General features: G+C 38.6%; 1 long non-coding RNA gene across 2 annotated transcripts; it reads left to right on the forward strand.

The window, feature by feature from the left end:
* The first annotated feature begins 515 nt into the window (after window positions 1-515).
* On the forward strand, window positions 516-18553 carry LOC109143735. Of its 2 annotated transcripts, XR_002044071.2 has the most exons (5): window positions 516-648; window positions 1921-2006; window positions 14104-14170; window positions 18063-18127; window positions 18391-18553. It is a non-coding gene; the product is annotated as an uncharacterized LOC109143735 (long non-coding RNA). The 2 variants fall into 2 exon arrangements; XR_002044073.2 differs by lacking the exon at window positions 14104-14170.
* The last annotated feature ends 4074 nt before the right edge of the window (window positions 18554-22627 follow it).

The following is a 22627-nucleotide window of genomic DNA, read 5'->3' on the forward strand; positions in this document are numbered from 1 at the left end:
GAATAATAGGTACAAAGAAATGTAGATTATTTCTGTTTTATTCACTCGAGTGTAATTTGATTGAGTCAGCTGAGAGGAGTAGCAAAGACCAGTTGAGACAGAGATGGTTTCTTGTCATGCAAGTGGCTCCAACCACACTGTCTCCCAAGGAAAACGCAAACAATTAGGTGAGGTGGTCAGCAACCCAAGTTCAGCATTTAACTTGCAGTTACGGTGAGAACCCATGATTCCTTTGTCCTGTTATCTGCATGTTTTCCCCTGATAGGTTAATGTTTTCCCCTCCCAGTTTTATGTATGATGTTATGTATATTCGTTGCCCTTGTTTAATATGTATCAGTTTCCAGAAAGTTCTTTGTTCCTCAACGCCCCATTGGATCCTTCCCTAAGTCCCTCCTATGTGTTACTCCCATTGGTTCCCTTACTGTCAACCCCACCTACTTGCTCCTATCTAATTGGCTGAGATCCCTTCCCCGCCTTTCCCCATCCCCACTATAAAATCCCTGGTAACCCTCAGTTCCTTGGTTCTTTGTCCCTGTCAGTTTACCTGAGTAGACTTCTGTGTGGAGCACAAACGGAGAGTCCCTTCTCTTTACTTCTTTGCCTCTGCTTGCATGCCTTCTCAACCAGCTCAGGGAGAAGCTCCCTTGGGTGAGGGGCTGCCTGTTTTGTGTGAGCATTTCAGGATTGCTGTAGAAGTGGATGGGACTGTGCTAGACCTCTGGGCTCTCTTTTTGCTAGCACGCTGCATACGCCGTTAGTTTCTCAGAGCGTAACAGAGCCAGCAGCGTGGGGACCTGGCCAGCAGGGACCCAGGTGCACATGAGCAAGGTAGCAGAGTAGATGCAGAGACCACATGTTGGACCGAGAGTGCAGAGCAGCAGCAGGTTCTTGGTGATGAGGCATGTCAGGCTGGGAGATCAGATCACAGGTCTGGATCCGGCCTGGTGAGGATAACCAGGATCAGAGACAGACACATCATTGGTGGGGCCAATAAGATTTATTAGCGCCCTCAAGGCACTTCAGCTAGACCTTGCTGTTCCTGTATGATGTATGCAAGCAAAGATGTGCAAAGGCTGCTGGCAGAAATGCCTGTTGTCCATGTCCACTTTTATATAAAACTTAAAGCCATTTTCTATACAGTTTTGTGATTTCTTTCTTTCTCACTTTACCTGTCATACTGTTAAAACTTTTCTGTGCTGCAATTAGAGTTATAGCCAAGAGTGCCTGGGAAACCTGAAAATGTTAAAAAATTGAGAATTAATTTTCATAATTTTCCAAGGCTCAGCAGTTTGTCAGAAGCTGTTACGGATGGTTTACTACTGCTTTCCAGCTGCTGTAGTTGGTTCATCAGTATTTGGTATCCCTTAAATTGACTTTGCACTGGTATAAGCCAGAAGTGTTTGCAGCTTCAGCACTGATGGAGCAAGAAGGATTAAGCTCCTCTACTAAATATATGCCTACTGTAACACGCATCTGACATTTGGGATAAGAGCAAGTAATATATTTTGAGCCTGCAAATCTTATCAAATAGCTGGGACACCTGCTCCCAGGCACTAAGAGTCTTTGTTTATTTTAACATTTACAGTTTTTCTCTGCCCAAAAATTCTTTGATCAAAGACTCAGAAAATGTGTACACCATATATCAAAATAGTAAAAATGATGGTAAGGATTTACTGGATTAAAACTAAAAATCCAGGCCAAAGTTTCTGATCTAAGTTTTCAAATGAACTCTGGTGCATTTGGCAAAATGTGAAAGTCAGTTTGTGTTAGAACATGTGAGTTATTTTTGTAAAAAAACTCCTCCTTAGTGGCCTCAGGGCCTCTAAAATGGGCAAAGAACTTTAAAATGGAGGGAATAAATTAATTACTTAAAGAAGTCTTTGTTATTCTAAGCTGTATTTGCTTTGTTATTTGTAACAGGTACTTTTATTGCTGTGGGAACCTCCTCCGCTGGATGATGTTAGAAAAGTACTTTCTAGGCATCTTCCTGATCAGCAAAATAAATGGTGAGTTTTGCCTATAAATCCTTGAAAACATTTTCCTTGCTGTTGCCAATTAATTGCTTTTCTTCCACACAGAAGTCCTTTCATAAACGCTACATAGAATTTATCCCTTGGTAGCCCTCTTGCAGGCAAATAGAGTCAAACAGACCAGTCTGCAAGTCAGTAATTTTCTAGACTAAAGATTGTCATCTTCCAGGAGAGAACATATGACTTAGAAACATTTTAAGAAACTGTTCTGTTTTTTCTTTTTCAGTTGGCAAAAACGTGTCAGTGTTCTGGCATCTATATTTCACACTTGGATTACCAGTTCTGTCTTTACATTTATCGAGTTCCACTGCTAAAAGGACTGAAAAGCTGTCACTGGTCATCACAGGCTGCGTAGTCTCTTAAGCAGATTGAGCGCTACTGCTATCACATTATATTGGAAAATGCATTATTTTTAATTATTTCTTTGAGTTCTAGTTTACTATGCTACATTATGTACATCATCTACTGGTTTGAAACTAGAGAAGCTTTAACGTCCCTACCCAAACAATTTTATGATTCTATACTTAATATATCTTTTATACAAGATGTATGTGCAAAGTAAATAATCTGCAGGAATTCACTTACGAATTTGTTAGAAACTTCTCAGTAAAACATTTTTCAGCATTTTGGAATTTAGAATTAACATTCATAATTATCTTGACCTAAGTGAACTATATGAATTTGAAGGAAAATTGCTGCTTAATCAGAACGAATGTCAAGTACTATTTATGGCAAAGGTTTATCAAGTGGACAAATACAGACTAGAAAAAGTGGAAATGATTCTAGGGAAGGTTAGTTATCCACAAGACTGAATCCAAGCTGATAGCTGTTGCAAACATTGTCCCCTGCAATACTGCTAGGTATAAATAGAGGCATAGTTGTACGCTCCTTCAGATAACATTCAGTGGGCTTGTAATGTTCCTGGTGTCTTGCCTTATAATTGAGAAGACATCTTAAGCACCCTTTTTTCAGTCTCTACAGATATTGGAATGTTTTTGTGGTGTTTCATTGATGTATTTTTGAGCATGGGATATGAAAAACACATGAAAAACTGAATGGGGGATTCAGCAGTTTTTTATTATATTTTTACTTTCTAGAAGAAAAATTACAAGAGTTGATACTGCTTTAGGAAAAAAGAAGCAATGAACCTCCTTGTTCTGATTAATCCTTTCATTGGAACTTGTGGGAGGTCTGTATGCTAGAATATAAGTGTTTCCTCCACCAGGTTCTCAGGGCAGACTCCCTGTGGTTTTAGTGACTAAAACCAAGTGAAGGACAGCAGCTGACTTTGTCCTTGTATTACTCTCCAAAGCCTTAATCAGGTATTGCTTGGATCAATTTCCCTAAGGTCATAACAAACACAGCCAGGTAACACTGTGTGCATGACCACCTTTCAGAGACCCAGTTTTGGCAGTAACTGACTTGTTCCCTATGCTAAATGTTTCAGTGCTAGAATACTTAAGGAAACAACCCTCTTCTGTTAGTCCATATTTGCTCCTTTTGAATAGTATGCAACACTAGAAATAAAAAATATGCAGGCAAAGGCAACTCACTGAATAAAACAGTTTACATTCTGGCATAGGCATATTCAGAGATCATAATCTTACAGAAAATTCATGAATTGTACAGAGAGATTCTCTAAATAACCAGCTATCTGTTAATAAGCAAGAATTAAGGTCTTTGAACTGTGGACAGATGCATGCAATTAGAAACAAGATCACATTATTTTTAATAATGGAATGCAAATTCACAGCAAGGGAACAGGTGCATAAATGTTACGGACCATTAAAACTTATCACAGGTGCATTATGAAGCATGTGGAGAAGCAAGTCAATTCATTCTCCAAAGACTGCAATAGGCTTGTTATTATATAGTAAGGAATACGGCAATATTTCAGTTTGCTGAGCATTTTTTTACTCAGACTGGGTTCTATATTAACATGTGCTATCTATGTATCTTCAGAATATGAGATATCAGTTCATATCTAACCAGCAGCTCTTACTTACCTTTAGAGGTGTATCTCTGGACCTAGCCTTGGCTTCCTGTATGGTAACTCACTGTTAGACGTAATTCTTCCAGCTCTTTTGGATGTTTGTGGATGGTTTATCAGTAGGTCATTTGGTTCATAGGGTAGGCTGGGAAATGTCATCCCCTTCTTTGGCAGTGACTGAGAAGACAGAGGAAAGGACACATATCTCCTGTGTGCCCTAACCAAGAGCAAGCAGATACAGCTGGAATTTCATCAGCTGTAATAGCAGATGTGTTTTGCTGCTCTTTGAGTATCCATACAGAAATAAAGTGTTACAGTAGAAGCACTTGGTAAAGTGCAATTTGAAGGTTTTTTAAATGTGACACTAGGAGTCCTAGCCATTAGCATTTTGAGTGCTTCCTCTGCAGAATAGCTTGGCCTGATTCCGTCTTGCTTCAAGTTGGCCTAATTCCATAGGCAACAAAGAGCTGGATTAACATTAGCAGCAATGAATATCAGTTGCAGACTTGCAGCAGTACAATGCATAGTGAATCTGGAGAGGAAATACCCCATACACATCCTTAACGTAATTAGACAATCTGCATTTTTTTTTAAACTATTGCTGGCTCACTAAAAGTTCACTTGTGTACTAACAGTTACTTCATAGTAGCTATCATTACTGTACTTTTTGCCATAAGATAGATACTGGTGATTGATATAAGCAGCCAATGAGTAGGAATCTGCTCTGGGAAATCTGCGTCTCCTCTAGAGGCTTATTTTTTAAAGATTCACTTGTAGAAAAAGGAAATAGTTGCTTTCAAGAAAAGCAGAGCAAATTATGAAGAAAAGCAAGCTGAAAGTTTAAAATTTTTTTGGATCTCTAAAAGCTTAATTTTGAAATGCGGTCTTGCTTAAGGAGCTTTAAACTAGATTTGAAGTGGTACAGGAATATAGCTAGGCTTGACAGATATAAGCTGTGCAATGGGGACAACTGAAGGAACCACCCAAGTAGCAAAATGAGACTTGAGGGGATACCTCCGATGAGTACAAACACCCAAAGGTGTAACCATGAGACAGGACTATTGGGGTCTCCCTTTGCACCTCTACTGGGATATTGACATACTTAAACACTTCTATAAAGTGCCTGTACACAAATGCACACAGTTTGGGGAACAAACTGGAGGAACTAGAGATCTGTGTGCAGTCACAGGGCTTTGATCTCATTGCAGTTACAGAGATGTGGTGGGACAGTTCACATGACTGGAATGTTGTCATGAAGGGCTACATGATGTTTAGGAGAGAAAGACCAGGAAGGCATGGTGTTGGAGTTGCCCTCTGTGTGATTCAACACCTGGAATGTATCGAGCTCTATCCTGGGGTGGATGATGAGTGAGTTGAGAGCTTATGGCTTAGGACAAAAGGGCAGAGTACCAAGGGTGACACTCTTGTGGGTGTTTGCTACAGGCTGCCTCATCAGGAGGAGGGAGTGGACAAGGTCCTGTACAGGCAGCTTGGAGCAGCCTCATGGCCATAGGCCCTGGTTTTTGTGGGGGGCATAACTACCCTGGCTTGGTCTAACCTGTCCAAGGATGTCAAGGACAAAAAGAACAGCTTCTTAAAAGACATTAAAACCAAAAGGAAAACAAAGGATAATTTGTTTTCAAAAACAAATTCAAAACCAAAACCTGTTACTAAATGGAGGTAACAGAGGACACAGAGAAGGCAGAGCTCCTGAACGCCTTCTTTGCATTGGTCTTCACTGACAAGACCAGCTCTCAGGATTCTCTGATGCAGCGGACCAGGGTAAGGGAATGTTGAAAGTGCATTAGGAAGAGCATTGCCAGCAGGTTGGGAGAGCTCAGTTCTGGGCTCCTCAGGACAAGAGAGACAGGGAGTTCCTGGAGTGGGTCCAGTGAAGGCCTACAAACATGATTAAAGGACTGGAGCATCACTCTGATGAGAAAAGGTTGAGGGAGCTGGGCCTGTTCACCCTCAAGAAGAGGTGAGTGAGAGGGGACCTCATCAATGTCTGTCAGTATCTGAAGGGAGGGTGTCAAGAGGATGGACCAGGCTCTTCTTGGTGGTGCCAAGCAATAGGACAGGAGGCAATGAGCAGAAACTGATGCACAGGAAGTTCCACCTGAACATGAGGAAGAACTTTACTGTGTGGGTGACCAAGCACTGGAACAGATTTCCCAGACAGGCTGTGGAGTCTTCCTCACTGGAGATAAGCAGGAACTGTCTGGACACAATTCTGTGCCATGTGCTCTGGGATGGTCCTGCTTGAGCAGGGAGGTTGGACCAGGTGACCCTCCATGATCCCTTCCAACCTGACCCTTTCTGTGAGAAACACAGTAGATTTTGTGGAATTTCTTTCTGTATTAGTTGATACATGAAATTAACAGTATTTTAGTTTGTTGGTTTTTTTTTTCCCCACAATGTCTAGCCATAGAGGTTGTGTAGCCCTAAAGTTGAAAAGTGAGCATGTAAACCTACTCTGTTCCACTCAAAAGAAAAACATATTTTTATTCTGACAGAAAAAATCAAATTAATGACAATGTAAAATGAGAACATTTTTAGTCAGAAATGTTCATCTGAAAACATTCTTTAACAAGAGGTATTTGTCCTGTCAAGTATATTAGCTCCCTTCTTGGCTCTTGATGCAAGTTCCTCCTGTGGGATGCTCTGCACTGTGGCTAGGGCGATTCACTCTTGAGATGTCTGGTCTTCAGCAGTTTTTCTCCAGGAAGGGTGCTTCGGGGGATTGTCCATTCCAGGGATCACTCCCACTACACAGCAGGAAAAAGCCTGAGCTGGGCTTGGGTCCCTTCCCAGGACCATGGACATATTTTCGTGAGCTTTGTGCTGTGAAACACCCACAAGCACATTCATTGCCAGTCAGGTTAGGCAGATTGTGCCTTCAGTGTGGCATTACAAAAAAATCATTCAGTAGGTGTTGGCACAGACTTAGGTAGAAATTTAAGGCCACTGAGCAAGTACCAGGGAGGTGGAGGAACAGGATGTTTTAAGGAACATCGTAATCAGACAGTTGGAAATTATTGCACCCTGGTTGAAACTTACTTGATTTTTTTTTGCTATTATTCTATATTATATATGATGTTTTTGGTTTTTTTTTTGACGGAAGCAGATAATTTTATTGATGTTTTCTGGAAAAAGAATTGTCCTGCCTTATAAGTGTTTATAAGCTATACGTGTTTAATTGATAATTCAAGAAAATGACATTTTCTGAGGAAATTTTCATGTTAACAGTGATTATGGTTCCATGAACATGTTCCATGTTCCTGAGAGCTTTTTTTCTGACACACTTAAATTTGCCATTCTGTTGTTCCAATTAAATTTAACTGTTAAAAGTCATGATCATGGAGTGTGGTGCCCATTAATTACATTAACACAGCATTCCAGACCACTCAAAATCATAGTCATATTGGTTGTTTTAGAGAAGTTTGCAAACTTTAAATCTCTTAATCTAGGCCATACACACCATGAGCAAAATAGAGCCCAAAACTACAATGATGCATTCTTTTGCCTCTGTTGAGAAGCGGGACTGCTGTTCTGGACTGCTGGTGGTGTTTTCTTTTAAATATACATATTATTTATTTATTTAAAGGGCAGTAGCTTCATACTTTAAATGCTGGGAGTTGTAGATCTAAAGCCATTCTCATAAGTGTATGTCAGTGATATTTATTTCCAAAAAAAGGGAGCACTAAACATTTATTCTTCATGATCATGGCTAACCAGTTATTCAGAAACCTGGGGCTGTGAGCTGTGGACACAAAGGCTGCAGTCTGTCTTAATGACTGGAGAATAGACACCCTCACTATAGTGATGTGAAATTCCTCGAAGTGCTGCTCTCTCCTCAGCAGCATCACTTCAGATGTAGCGGGAGAAGTCTGTCCCAGTCAGCTACTCCTCATCCATATTCAGGCACTCAGAGCCCTGTATTGTCCTGTGCTGAAAAATCAATACTGTGAATACTGTGTGGGCTGAGCCTATTTGATCTCTGTGGTTGTCATGGCTACACGTCAAGGTATTGATTCATCCACAGGGATCTCAGGGTTGGATGGTCCCTGTATTGAGGCAGAAATCTTTTGTCCTGTGAAATCTAAGCACATTCTACAATGAACTCTGTTTCACACATGCCTAGACCACCAAAACTGGTTTGCTTTTTTTTTTCTTCTTTCTCTTCTAGGGGTATTGGTGGAAGGAACAATTTCTCAAATATTTCCTACAAATTCCAGCAGATTCTATTACCAATGATATTGCAGACATGATAAAACGGACAGTGAAAATTATATGGATAAAAAGAAAGACACTCAAAATACTGCTGTTTTGCTTCATTGAAAACAGTGAATCATGTAGACTGGGTGTATTCTCAGTGGCTGTTCCTTGGATCCTTTGTTCATGTATTGGATCTATTATGGTCAACTTAAAGTAAATAAATTGAAAAGATTCTGATTGGAGAGGACTGTAATTTGCATTAGAACTCTATATTAGAGACTGCCATTTCATACAGTTTCATACCATTTATTCAGTATTTTATACCATTTATTCAGTTTACTTTTTTGTAGATGTATATACGTGTACATAAGTGTATTCATAAAACAACAGGTCCAAAATTGCCTGTGAGATATATATGCTCTAATTTTATCCAGAAATCATGGCACTCTCTTTTGATACCTTTTTGTTTGTATTCATCAAAGTAACTGATCCATCTGTGCTTGCCATTGGCTTTGATTCCCTGGAAAAGTGTAACAATTTATGTAGTAATGTCGTAGCCAGTTTTGCTGGCAGGGAACTGATTAAAGTAATGGTAAGGTAACACAACGAGACCAAAACACAAGTATTTGAGGTCCAAACCTCCATCAAGTAATCTAATCTCCCATGGTCTTAGATAAATTATATTTTGTATATTAGCATTTCTGAAATGAAATTGTTACTGGATAAAAAGGTGAATCTAGTGGAAATTATCAAAGAATGTGGAAGGAAGATAGTCAAACTGTATCTTATATTCATAATAAATTGTTAGTTTCTATGAATATGCAGTGTTGCCTTATGCTACAGTGTAGATCTTTTTGTAAAAACACAGGTAGATAAATAATGCTCTGCCTATTAATAGAAGAGGTGTGTTCCTAGTGTGTTGTGTGTTGAGAACACTGGGCTTCCTGACAAGCATGCAGATACATGTTTTGAAAACGTCGGCTTGGATTTGGGTGAAAGGGTGTCCTGGTAAAGGGATAGATGCTGTTTGTATTTGCACCATAAAATTTACCAAACATGAAGCCCCTGCCTTGTGCAGAAATGGCTTTCTCAGTAAAATTTGTCTATTCATTCTACCCACTGACTGTGTAGAAATCAATTAAAAATCCTGAGGAATAAAGGGAGAAGAAGGCTGTCTCAGCCTTCTGTTTCCTCTCTGATCGCTGCTGAGTTTCTCTGAGGGACTGTTGTTTTATTTGACTCTGGCCTCCAGCTGAATCTCTCTCCAAGGTTTGTCTTTCCTTCACTAAGGCTTGTGATGCTGAAATTTATGGAATTTTTTTTTTTCTTCAGAGTGAGGTACTGAGGCCCCCTTGTAATTTCTGTCTGTATTTCTGGTGTTAATAGCAGTAATCTTACCCCGTTTGTGTCACCTCTGCTAAGAAGCCAGAAAAATGCCTTAATGGGAAACTTACCAGGTTTCCTAAAATTTAAGCAGTTCCAAAGAATTTTGAATTGCATTTCTGTGAGCCTATATTCCCTCCCGTTCCCTATTATGTATGTTAGCTTTCCATCTCTGCTTTCATTCTTTGAAATCATTGATGGTGTATAAATATTGGAGATTGTTCTGCACATGGAGGAAGTACTCTTAAAGATTTTTCTTTGGTTATCTTTGGATATACATGTTTGGTTAACGAGTACTGAACTTAATTTCTTTGTTACATCTTAAAAAGGTGTTTCTGGAGAAAAAAACTGATCTGTTTCTGATATCTGGAACAAGTTAACCTCTCCTTCTATACACAACTGACTTTCTCCTTCCCTCCCTAGAGTTTTCTGTACTTTTTAGTATTGTTTTCTAATAGGGTGGATACTATTTAATGTCTTCAGTTTTGAGCTCCCCTCTCATCTGGGTTTTTCAGATTTCATTCATTTTCCATGAGACATTTTCAGTAAGAAGATGAAAACTCAGTACTTGTTATTGCCAAAGCTGTGTTCCTGAAAGAAGACAGGCAGCTTCCTACAATTAATTTCATCCTGAGTTGTGCTGTATTCTAAAACTGCATGTTAAGAACTTGGTTAACTCAGAAGAAAGGGTCAATGGGCATTTCAAGCTGAGGGCCAGAGCACAGACTCTGGTGAAGTACGGTATTCATGTATTCCTGAATATCTCATTTTAAACAGTTGTAGAATCAGAATCTGGAGAGATGTGCAGCCCTGGAGTTACCAGTGACATGTTAGTCTCTGGTCTTTTGTGAGCATCTTGCCCAGCCTATGACCATAACCAGTCAGAAGCCTCTTCTGACTCTCAGTAAACTGGAATACTTTGTCTCTTGGTGTTGTGTATTGGCCTGGAGGCAATGCTGTGCCAGTGATTGCAAATGTGGCTTGTACTGAATGATCTAGAAAATGGAAAGCAGGATTTCAATATACTTCTTGGCCATGTGTATTCAACTTAAATATACTGATACAAGGTAATACATCTGTGAAATCTGACTCCTGGATAATGACTAATGTCTGTGGAGTCAAGAATCCTTAATTTTGTAAAGAAAGATCAGGCTCAAGTAATAAACTATTGTTTGGGAATAATCTTTTACTATTAACAATGCCTTCCTTTAGCTATGGACACATATTTCCATCGATTGTTTTAAGCAATGTAAAAATACAATAAATAAACAATTTCTTATTTTTATCTCTTTTTAAAAGGATATATTTGACTAGTACTTTCCTACAATAACAGTAAACAGCCCTAAAACATTGCTTCTTCCTCTTTCATAAAAAGAGGTGGAAAGCAGCACCAGAAAATGGCTTTCAACTAGTGAAAGTAGAAAAAATATATGATATGTGGATTTGGTGGCTCTACTCTGGTTACTACAATCAGTGTATGAGAACAAAATGAGAGTTTCCATTTTGATGTATCTAAAGTTATGGAATTCTGTCAATAAAGATATTCTATATGATAAAAAACACCTATGGAAAAACAAACTTGAAGAGAAAAATGCGGACAGCAGACTCCAGCTATTAGCTCCAGTCTGTTTTATTTTTTTTGATTTGATTTTTTGTGAGAGGGGAACTTGGTCATGACTTACTGTCTTGTAGCAATGACTAACTGAATTAATATTTTGATTGATATGAGGTTAAAATTTGTATAAATTCCATTAAATCCAGAGCATAAATTGTTAGGCTTTGTATTAATGCACTCAGAGTCAGTCCTAAAATATTTCTTTTCAAAGTGGGCAGTTGGAATGGGCTGTTGTGGTGATAAACTTGGGGAATAATACACAGATGATGCTGCATGACAAAAGAAGTAGGAAACCTGGGACTGAGGGGAAAGGAGGTAGCACTGGTGGCTGTGCCTCTCATAACTTCACCCCAAGCTCTGGATCTCCATATATCTACTGCAAACTGGAACAGTGATAGTTGAGATCTACTTAAAATCATGGCGAAGTTACTGCATCTACTTTTCAAGAACAAACTTAGACAGGAAAAGTCTACTCCATCTTGTGTTGGTTGGTTTTTTTTTTTTTTTTTTTTTTTTTAATTTGAAGTATATACTATCAAGAGAAAGCAAAAATAGTTGTGTTTCAGAGACTCATAATGCTCCATCTCTGGTTACTGCAGATACTCTAGAAAGCTTTCTAGGTGTTCAGAAAAACCTGTAGTTCTTTTTTTTTGTAGGAGCCCGGGATAATTCATTCATTTATGGACTGTTTAGGGTCTGAATTTCAGCAGTAATCTGCTTAGTAACCTGTAGCTGATGTATTTTTAAACCCTGCGAAAAGAAGCTATTGCAACCAGCTAGTGGCCATTTCTACACAACTGCTACAGACTGAAATCTATCTGGAGAATAGTTTAACTGCATGTTCTTTCTTGATTTATGCTTATTTCACAGGAACTAGTACCTCTAAACATGTGTGTGCACACATATGCAGACTCTGCACAGTACATGGTGTTTTTAAAAGTCAGAAAAGATATATCTTAGAAGTGAGGTAATTCAGCTTTTGTGAGGTTAGGAGAATAATCTACACCACTGAGAGGAAAATATAATCCAGAACTTGTTATTGAAGGACTAGATACATATTTTTAGCCTTTTTCTTCTCAAGGATAATTCATTATACACTGAATACTCACAGTGCCTGAGCCTATTTAGTGGAAGTCCAACCAAATGTACAATGAATGTCATTGGCAAATGTCATACCTAAGTGTAAAGACTATAAGGAGCAAAGACTTCCCATGGGAAGTCTTACCAATGGGATAAAAGGTGTAATTTTTTATTGAATTCTGCCACGTTGTGAATTCTAAAGCAGTTGTGTTTGAACCAATTTAAAGCAGAGCAACATAATTTAGATGTGTGATGACAAAATGTGCCTTTGCCTCACCAAACCCACCAAAATGTGTATTTTTGATAATCTAAAGTTAAAATTGTTGCTAACATCATCAGCATCTAAAGAGGATAGAAATGGCTGTGAGGAACAGCTGTGGCTTACTTCAGTTTTCTTAACTGCAAAGAGAGATCTTAGAGTACAGCTCAAATAATTTACTACTCGAATAGTTCTTTTGCAATAAACATTTGATTATGAGGAACTAAGAGAGTGTCTGTTAGATTGTTTTAAATAACTATGTCACTTAATTGAAATAGCTTCTAGAGTTAAGGTTTCCTTTAGAAAGGTTTCAGCATTTGCATCTGTTGAATGATTTATATCCCTGACATTAGCTTAATATTATGGGGGAAAACACAGTTCAACCTCCAGCGGGCTGGTATGAGATGTGAAACTGTTCCAGGTTGAATTTTCCTTTTTAAATTTTTCATGAAATTCTCTCAGCAGGCCACTGTTCAGCTCTGAAAGGATTTTGAACCTAATAACCATAACTGCTTCAGTCCAACCATCAGGAAAAAAAAAACAAAGGGGAAAAACCCGCTCCACTGGAAAACAAGCATTTCATCAAAACTCTTTTCCTGCTTTTACAACAGCATAATAACACTGAATAGATTTGGGGCCATCAATTGTAAAATTATCATTTTTCACCAAAGCAGCATTATATTAAATGCTTAATTATTCATTACTAATGCTTGTCATGGTGAAAGATTGGTCTCAGCAATTTTTAAAGCAGTGGGCCTGGCTTTTCTTCCTTGAAGGTTAATGGCTGAGCCCTTGGTTTCATTACCTTCCTTAAACGTATCACACCTCATATGTCACAGCTTCGCTTTTTGCTTGCTCTCCTCTCTCTGCCCTAGTGACTAAATAGTGGCAATGCTGAAGATTTGGTAGGGTCTGTTGCATGAACTTTGTTTTGGTGTTTGCATGGGGATAAATTGTTCACCCTGGCAGTAAGGACGGGTGACAGCAGAAGTGAGGTTGGGGACTTTGTAAGATATAATCATTCTTGGCTAGGCTGAATCATTCCTGCGGGGGCATTTTTAAAATGGTAGCACTTAGCTTTAAATGGAACAAGATGCACTGAGATTATGAGCAAATTATGCAACTTGCAGAAAGCTATTTACTCATTTGAAATTACATGCATGAAATATTGATGGTGCATTAGTTACATGATGGCAATAAAAGTGGACTGCATTCAGTCTTGCTAGGTGCAAGGCCACAGGATTATAGCCTTAAGCTTTTACTCTGTAAACTTCTGAATGTTTAAGGTTTGTATTTATCAGGCCAATTTCAATATAACCTGTAAATATAGGGTGAAGCTTGTTTGGAGTTTTTCAAAACTTCAACATCATCTAAAATCCCATGTAACAGAGAGGTCATTAATTTCACAGACATGGAGAATGGTTGTATTTTTGCTATGGCTAGAAGAAATTGCTCCTTATGGGTTTTTTGTTTTTTTTTTTTTTTTTTTTTTTTCATACTGCTATCCTTATGTACCTTTACATGTAAGGAGTTCTGACAACAGGGCTGGGCTGGCTGTAATTTGAGCTCTTATCCACCTCTTTCAAAGGAACAAGGTAAGCCCAGGTAACTGTACTGGTTAAGAAATGTGAAGAGTAAGGAACTGAAACAGTCACTGAAAATTCAGGAGTGACAAAGCACACCTAATGGCATTATTTCCATTAATATTACCATCACTACTGGAGATTTTGTACTTGATGCTAATTATTGAACTTGATTCCTATAAATAAAGGCATCACTGTATAAATAATGAATTTTGAACCTATCCATACATGTACTAGTCTTCTATAAATATAAATGTGGTAATTTTCAGCAAAGCTATTCAGCGCACTTTAAAGGAGATAAATAATTAATATGAATTCCATTTAGTTATTAAAGAGTCACTGTCAAGATAAAAATCATTGGAGTTTTTAACAAAATTCCCTGATTGCTAGTAGTCAGATTGATAAATGAAACCAGAATTATTTGAAATATCTTGTTCAGGCCTCACCTTTGCTGCCTCTATTAATATCCACCCTTTATATACAATGATGGAAAAAGAATATTTGGCCAGATAGAAGATGAAGGCTAAGAATTTCAATTTTTTTGCTGTCTCTGTGCTTTTCATTCAATCTAGAAATAAAAGTAACTGTTTGTTTTCCTAGTTTTTAAGTTTCATTTGTGGTTAGGGGCAGTATTATCTTTCCCTTGTTTACCCCATTCTCTTATCTTAAAAAAAAGTCAGAAATTTAAGATGCTGTAAAAGATTGTAATTATACTTTCAAATAAGGACATATATATGTTACAGTTATATGTTTATGTTAATAAAAATATTTGATAAATTAAGAAAAGGCAAGAGGAAAAAATAATTATTGCTGCATATCACAGAGATAACTACTGATTTAACCACTATTGATGATAAAATGATTATTTCCTATCTGATCTTAAATCCTTTGCTGTTTATTCTATAAAGAAATGGCAGAAGGGGCAGAGGAGAAAAAATGATTATTAACAGCATTATTCTGCTGCAGAACTCAGAGTGTGTTGTTGGCCCGGTCGTTATTTCCTGATGAAGGTTGCCCAGACTGTTTCCTTTTGCTTATCCTTATTTGGGAAGATTTTTACTTGTGTATTTCTTATTCATATTGTGACGGTTAAGCAGAATCAAAATACACAGGAAACCTTTAGTCTCTTATACATGTAAATTTGGGTAAAACCCCAAATCTCCTTCCTCATTGTATGCAAATATATTTACTTCTAAACACATGGAAAAAGAAATATGGAAAAAATACTTAGGGTCTTTTTTAGAGCTTTTAAATTAAGCATAAACTATGCCCTTTCAGTGTGACATGTTTTCTCTGTCTGTAAAGGTTAGGTCACATCACAAGAAAGTCAATAATCTGCCAGCAGCATTGCCTACTGGCCTTTTTAGTTGTTTAGCACAAACTTACATGAAGTACCAGTGGATTCCAAGGTTAGTCTGAACTCTGGGAGCCCTGTGAAGGGTTTAGGAGTTATCTAAGAATAACTTAAGATTGTTGGAAATAGGAGATAGGGACAACATAATAAGACCACTGTTCAGCTTGTATTCAGAAATGCTTCTGATGCTCCTAATAATGTTAAATAATAATAATAATAATAAATGTTGGCTGCTGTACAGACTGTGAGTTTGCTCCTGCTGTACTCTCTGGGGAAATTTGAGCGTAGGTTGAAAGAGCAAGTTCCAGTCCCACAAGAGTATTGTTGTATTAGCAGAGATGCTCAGCTCAGCTGGAGTAATGTGGTGCACCAATGCTGCTGTCACTGTGCACCACAGCTACCTGGGGTATTCCTATGTTGCTCTGCTTTATGTAGCGTCAGTGTGCCCTAAAGGAGATGAGGGAGGATCTTCTTGGTCCAGCATAATTTCTCTTTGCTCAGAAGAGGTGGGCCAGAGTCAAACAATGCCATATGACTGTGAAGATTGGGAATTCAGAATATGAAATGAATATTCATCTGCTTCTTTACCATCCACTCTTGATAAGTAACTGGTAGGTAGTATACGTGTGGAAATATAACTGAGTACCATGAATCTCTGGTACTATCCCAGGAATAATACTTTTGTTAGTAAATTCTTTCCTCATCAGTCCTTCCTGCCTTCCTTCCTTCCTGCCTTCCTTCCTTCTCCTTTTAGATAAAATTGAACATCATATTTAGTATAATATACATCTTTGCTAAATATAATGCTCTGAATGTTTAATTATTTTACATGTAGAACATAATTAGCCATTTGTTTTCTGAACTGTTTTGATCAGAGGTTCCAAATGAGTAAGTAAACAGCATCAACACCACCCTGACAATTTTTCTCTTACAGGAACATTGTATCGTCTAAACTAGTTTAATATTGGTGTTGGAAAAAACACCTCATGCTATTGTGCGGAACTCACATTTGTTTTTAAGGGTCTAGCCTCTTGAGTGCTTGGAGAGTAAGTGAGTTACATGGATTCTGTTCCTAGTGAACACGTCCACCTCCATCTGGCTGTTTGCTTTCATCTTGCCTGAATGAGTAGGCTAAGATTACAAGAAAAATTGGAGCAATGAAAATAAGTCAGTGTTTTCATAGAGTTTTCTTGCAAGCATGATGGGGAAATTAGTAAGTGGGAAGTGTCTGTCAGTCTGGTGACTTGTTGTTAACAAAGACCATCCTTCCCAGTGCACTTCTCTTAAAACCCTACATTAAGACATCAGAAATGCTCAGTTTCCTTCAGAGAAGGAAGTCACAGGGAAGATTAAGTGAGCTGTCGACAAACTTTTGGAGGGATTTTTGAGAGAATGTTTCTTCCAATTTGTAAAAGAAGAAATTTTTTTTCAGAGAGGTCCTCATTTTGAGAAAATTATTTGGGAACTGGCTTTGAGATAATGTTTACAATTTTCTATCAGAGCAGAATGGATTACATCCATTTGATAGTGAAGTTGTGAAGACTGTGTACCTAAAAGGAACAGCTGTGTTCAGGCTCCTGATTGTGCATGATCTTTTCAGCTTCTAAAAAGATGAGTGGTGGGGGTAGCACATGAAAATATTTGTGCTAGAAATACCCGTGCATATCATCTCATCACCCCAGTGACATTTGGAAAGAGGGGAAGGTAATATCCAAATGTTCAGGAAATGAATATGAATCTTGGGTAAAATTCTGCTTCTTTTCTGCACTCTGAGAGAGAAATGAAAGCTGAGCAAATCAAAACCTCCACTTCTGAAATTCTGTTGACTTTGGGAATTTTTTGGTATAGTGTGAAATGTTTCTATTGGAAAAGACTTACCTCACAGTGGTCTCAGGCTTATTTAAAGATCCTTCAAGTTAATGGAGACTAAGTGGCCCCAATTTCTGAGCCTTTGAATTTGAAACCTTAGGGATAGAGAGATATTTGAAGAGAGGTTACAAAATTATGCTGTAATATACATGGCACTTCAAGCTGCGGAGTTTTTATAGTAAAGTTTCCTCTGGTTTTGGAAGGGAGCTTGCTTTTGATATTGTTCTGATGCTTATGAAACAACTGAGGTGAAATTCTATGATACTATGAAATACCTAAAAATGGATGTTGGCTGCCTTCTTTTTTAAACTCTTTCAAAGATTGTTGCATCACTGTGGTGGGAAAATAAGACTCTTAGCAAATTGGCACCAATATCTTTCTTATTCCAGCTGTTTTCCAGAAATTCTAATGATGTAGCTGACAATTAATGGTATCACTTTTACTACTGAGATGTAATGAGTTTAGAGCATTACAGGCTCTCTAATGCCAAATCATTTGCTGATGTAAGTTGAAAAGGCAGCACTAAAACTAAAGGTTTTAGTGATCTACACAACACATGAGACTAGTCAATATATTCTTATTTCATTCCACTTTTTAATATTGAAGATCTTGAGGAAAAAAATCTGCTCTGTTCATTTCTTCTGGTGGTTCACAAGTGTTATCTCTTATGCTTCCTTACAGGAGCTATGGAAAAAATATAAGATGTGACACAGAACTGTCAAACATCATGGGAATGAAACTTCCAGGTATTTGTCAGTTTGCCCATGTTGATCCATCCTTAGCCTGTCTGATACAATCTTCTTCACTACAGGCAAACCAGGGTAGTACAGAAGAGTCAAAAGGGTCTGTAAATGGAAGTTGCACTTCCTGTATTTTTAATTTTCCGTGGATGTGCAGGATAAATCGAAGCAATTCAAAATAATTAAGGCAAGCTAAATCATCACACAGTGTAAGTTGCCATATCAGTTGATGTAAATCATTTTAACTTTGTGGCATTTATTTCCTTCAGGACTTAACCTAGAGTGTATGACAAAACAGGACGCATAGATGGATGCTTACACGAGAGCTGTGTTGTTATCCAAGATCTGTATTTTCTACAAACAACATGGAACAAAAGCCAACCCACTAGGGGATGTAAATTGCATTTGAGAGAATTCTTAATAAATTTTTAAAATTAAAATTAAATGTCTCCTTATAATTCTTTTCCAAAACACAAAGAATTAATCATTCTTTGGGTTTTTATTCCTTTTGAAACTAACATTTTTTAATGCCAAGTGAAGCAAATAATTTATTTATAATACATATGATAATATAAGAAAATGTTGCTATAATAGAAATAAAAACCATTTAAATGACCTGCCACAAAGAAAGATTTTATTATTTGTGGTACCTGTACCTGAACACTGAGGGTTTAAAGCATCTTTCTGTTCTTAAGCTACTTGTTCTAAATGCTATCACTGTTCGAAGAATTCTCTGTAACTCAGGTGGGACAGACACTGATGTGCAGGCAGGTGCTCTGTAGTTTGAATACCAGACAGAGCAAGACACTTTTTGTCTTTTAACATAGTCCAGAGCACCTGTGTTTGCAGCTATGGCTCTACCTTGTCTTGTTCAATTCTATGAACTTTCACATGAGGTCTGCACTCTGGGCAGGACATTTGGCTGGAGGCCCGATTCATTCATTACTTCTGCTTTCCTGTGAAGCATCCCAGATGGCTTTTTTGAGTACTCATGGTGTGAACCTCAGGTATTCAGGTACTGAATTAAGTACCCAGGTACTGAAACACTCCCTGTACGCTAATGTATCCTCTTACCTGCCATGGGCATTTTTAAGCAATTCCAACAGCCTCCATTTATCTTTTGTCCCTGCAATATGATCACAGAGCATGGTTAGAAACCTAGGCATGTTTTTTGCTAACCACAGGAGAAGATAGGATTTGTAGCGATTTTGGACTCAGGACAAGTATCAATTGCCTGCAAGGGAAAAGTGGTCATGAGGCACCTGAGTTTTCATGTTGCTTATGGGATCTCATTCCCAGATGCACAACAGAAGTAGCCTTCAATTCAAGCACAGGAAAAATTCAAAGGCAGCAACCCTAACAAGGGAAATAGTTCTGCAAGTCATCTATTTCTTGTCTACGTCAGATAATGCTGATTTTTTGTTGCTACTATGAGAGAATACCAGAAACGTAATTTCCTTTCTGTTCAGACCATCCACAATAAAGAACTAAATGGTAGATATTTCTGTCAAGGGTGTGATAGGAAAAGAGTTCATATGACGGCTTTGAATCACTAAATCATGCAGACTTGTGTAATAAGGAAGTGTCAGAGAGGTTTTAGCCTGAGGTCCTACAATTTTGAATAAAGAAGGACAGGCATGCAAGATGCTCAGAAAGAACATGTCTTTTGTTAATTCCTAGAATTTTTAACAAAAATAAAACAATTTTTAATGTTTTTCTTAGAAGCTCAATTATTGTATAGAGCACCCCAGAGATCTTGAGTTTTTGTAGAAATGACTTTAACTCCTCCTCCCAGTTTCGGAGGAAAGCTCAAAAAAATCAAGAGGATGCTGTCAGATTCACAAAAATACAACTATGTAGGAAGTTTTATTGCGTTTAAATGTCAGAAAATTTACATATTGTCTTTCAAGTCCATGTCATTCTCTTCTTGTATTCAAAATCGTTGAAACTTCAGGATAACAAATCTGGGCTTATCAGGCAGTGATTATGTGATCAGGCTCCACGCTGAAGTTCTGGCTGGATACTGCCAACCCTAAGATTCCTGGTTGTTGGTTTTAACTTTTCATGTCCCACACACTGCTGACCTCATGTCAATCATGCATGCTCTCCTGTTGTTTTCCTTGTCCTGTATTCATTAGTCCCTCACTTCTGTTTCCTTTCCTTTCTTTTCCTGTTAGCCCTGTACTTACCAAACAAGCATCCAATAATGTTGTAAAAAGGCCAAGTCCCTCTAGTAATCCCTTTTTCTACAAAGATAAAAATCTCAGGTTGTATTGCAAGATGCTGATGCAAGCCATGTTTTGTTCATGCTCTTGAATTCTTTCTCTTTTCTATTTAAACTCTAAGGCTTGAATTCATCTCACCAAATGCAGATGTCTCGAGTGTAAATATTCAGCTCTGAACTACTCATCAGAGTTTCCCTTTAGAGAGAATGCAGAAACAGGGAATTGTAGACTGTGATTCAAATAGTTCTAACACAGAGACCAAAATAGACTAGAAATCATACTTTAAATAATCCTGTTACTTTCAAGTGACCATGGAGAGAGACAAGGATGTCTCTTGTCTTGAGACAAGTGTCTCAGAAAATCGATAGAAGTAGCCTACCTTTATTGGGCATGCTTATGGATACCCAACTGCGTGCCAGGAGGAGTGAGGTTCTCCACATCAGCCCAGGTATTTTTGTTTATGTGATAATAATCACATGTGAGTTCTTTGTGCATCATTGCTCCTCTTTGGTGTATTGATGCTTTGGCCAGATTGCTTGCTCTTTCCAGGTTTGCCAGTTACTGCAGTCTTTATTCTGAAATTAGTTTCTTTCCTTCCCTACTTGGCTTCAGCTTTTCTGAATGCTTGTCTTGACCTACAGCCTTGATGCTTCTGCTGTCTTACTGTGTGGTGTCAAACTGCTCATCATGAAGCAATAAATTCAAATTCACTTGGAACAGAAATGGTTTTAAGGAGTAAGGCTGTGATCTCCTAAGCTTTCCCTGTTGTCATGGGTTAGCAAGCATAGCCCCGGAAGTGAGTCTTTTGCAAAGAGGTGCTTACCGCTTCCTCTATGACCTGATTGAACCTATCAACAGGCTAGTTTGAATATTGACAAATTTTTAAGCCACTTAGAATTTTGACTGCCTCTGTGGTCCACATTTAAGAATGGACAAACCCTGGGAAGCTCTGTCTCTTGCTTCTGGCCAGGGGACAGGTAACTGGGCTGGGCCTGTGCAGGGTCCAGCGGGGCCTGCCGGGCCCAGGCAGGGACACAGCCATCCTGGAGCCAATGGGCCCTGTTCCACCTCTGGCTCCCCCCAGCCCTGCTACGTGCAGACGGCACAGCCCCCCCCAACTCCAGTGTGGCCGAAGATTCAGCTGAAGCTGCCCTGCTGTCCGGCAAAGATCATGTGACCAACAGTGATAAGCAAAAATCCAGCTGTGGGACTGGGTGAGATTAACCCTTTTAGTGCTGTAAGTGCTGCAGACATTAAGTAAAGAAAGAAGAGCTGAAATCCTGAGGGAGGAGAAAGAAGAGATGCTTAGAAGCTAAATTCTGTTGTAAAGTTTTGGTGGTGATGGACTATGATATATCAGAGTACCCGTTGTAATTTCATGAAAGCAGGGGGGGTGGAGCATTCAACTTCTACTTGTGAGCAAAAGCACCTATGCTGGAATAAGCAAAAGCTGAAGAAGCTGTAATTTGATGAGAAGTTTGAACAGGGAGAGATGGAAGTGATAAGGACTCTTGCTCCAATTGGAAGGAGAAGACCTCAGTTCCTAGAGATGCTCCCAGAGATAGTCCTAGAGTTGAAGATGATGAGGACCCTTGTCTCCCAGGAAAAGGGGATGGCTTCTATTCTTAGAGATGAAGATGCTCCCAGAGAAGGGTGAAGAGAACTTTCGTTTTTTGAACAGCTCAACCTTAAAATGGTAGCTCAGTAGCTACCAGTAGCTCAGTACTCCAGTAGCTCAAGATTGGACTCTCGAAAGCAGTTGTGGGAAAAGCTGCAAGTCGGGGGAAGGGACTCGCATGCGAGCAGAGAACCAACCTGGGCGGCTGTCTTGTGATACTGAAGCCGTGAGAGAACTTCTTGTGGAGATGTCTCCATAGCATGAGCAAGAGAGACTCCTCTCCCTAAATGAACTGAACAAGGTTATTATGGAAGTGGTAAACAGGCTGAACGTCTCAAGGGTTGTCTTTTTACAGTGGGAGAAGGGAGAAAGGCGTGGGGAGGAGAAGAGTTCGGAAGGTGTGGTATGATTTTTTTTTTCCTTTCCTTTTTTTAGGTCTGTTAATAAACTTCTTTATATTCTTTTAAGTTTTGTGCCTGTTTTGCTTTCTCCTAATTCTTATCTCACAGAGGGTAAATAGTAATGAGTATTTTGGACCAAACCACTACACCTGTACCTCTGTTCAGACAATCATTTAAGAGTTGTACTGTTACCTCTGGAGGCAGTGCCGTGTCCCTGTAAGGAATGCTTACTTGTCTGTATACATGGCAAGGAAGTTTTCAG

Source organism: Corvus cornix, chromosome 3, assembly GCF_000738735.6.
Source record: "Corvus cornix cornix isolate S_Up_H32 chromosome 3, ASM73873v5, whole genome shotgun sequence".
NCBI classification, from domain to species: Eukaryota; Metazoa; Chordata; class Aves; order Passeriformes; family Corvidae; genus Corvus; species Corvus cornix.